The sequence below is a fragment of the Fulmarus glacialis genome, unplaced genomic scaffold, assembly GCF_000690835.1.
Source record: "Fulmarus glacialis isolate BGI_N327 unplaced genomic scaffold, ASM69083v1 scaffold383, whole genome shotgun sequence".
Classification (NCBI taxonomy): Eukaryota; Metazoa; Chordata; class Aves; order Procellariiformes; family Procellariidae; genus Fulmarus; species Fulmarus glacialis.
This window is the reverse complement of record NW_009204630.1, coordinates 1-1,275: the sequence shown is the minus strand read 5'-3', so window position 1 is coordinate 1,275 and position 1,275 is coordinate 1.

The following is a 1,275-nucleotide window of genomic DNA, read 5'->3' as shown; positions in this document are numbered from 1 at the left end:
CACAAACAGAAATATCAGCATGATTACGGGAATGCTCGGGAATTACTGCAGAAACTCATTTACTATACATTTTTGCAGAAATCCAAGCATTCCCAAAGAAGACTTCCAAGCATAAAGCTAGAAAAGATTTAGTCTTAAGAATTTGTTTGGACTATTCAAGAGTTGTGTCTACATAATTGCTGGACTTTATCCTTCTCTTTCAACCACATGTGGGTCTTTTCACCTGTTAAACCTGCCATATCTTTTTGTTACTGCATTTGGGAAAAAATAAGCAAGCATCTACTGTCCTGTAGCATACCAATCAATGGTTTATGGGACCACTTTTATTTGGAGGGGAGTGAGTTATCTGTGGTTAGAGGGAAGACTTTGATGCCGAAGGAAGTCTTTGTTATTTAGTTTCTGCTTCACTAATGTTTCATGTTTTGTGGACTAAGCACCTATCAAACTCCAAACTGACTTACTCTACACAGTGTAGTTTGTCACAGGGCTTTTGCGTGATTTTTTTTCATTCCTTAAAAAACCAAACAACAAACATCTTTTGTTTCATCCTTGTTTATTTGTTTCTTTGACTGCAAAGTAATGATTGACATGCAGATTCTCCTTCATGCCCCTCCTTTCATTGCTGAGTATGACATCTCTTGGGAATTACAAATAAAACCTGTGCCAAATCTGCTGCACAGGTGTCTGGAGTACAGCATGCTCAGGTGTCTCACTGTAAATCCCTGAGAATATGGAGTAAACACACCAGCAGGAAAAAAAATACTCTTCTTGAAACAATTCTGTGTTTTTAGGGGCCTTCTGAATAAAACCCCCAAAGACAGCAGCCAGTTATTAAAGATTGTGTAGCTATCTCTCTCTCTCTTGCTCTCTCTTACCTCTTTTATCGCTTCACCTGTGCATCTGTCCATCCATTTCTCATCTCTCTATTTTTACATTTCATTATGCTATGCTTGCTCTCCTGCTCTCTTCTTTTCCTTTCCTGAAGACACATTTCTATCTGGCACAGAAAATAAACTCAGGTTGTGGGTAGTTATGTTAATCTAATTCAATCCTCTGTGGGTTAGGAGTGAAATTCTAATAGTGGAGCTGTTGAGGGCTTTTTTGTTAATGGCTTGGGGATTACATTGAGTTAAAGGCTCATTTCCTAATCAAACAGAGAGGGAGAGAGTGACTCCGAATATTTATGAGTCTCCCAGCGCGAGTTAAACATTGAACTCCAAAAGCAGGATTTCAGTGCTGCAGAAAGAGTTAAAACCCCTCAGGGCTGCTGGGGGG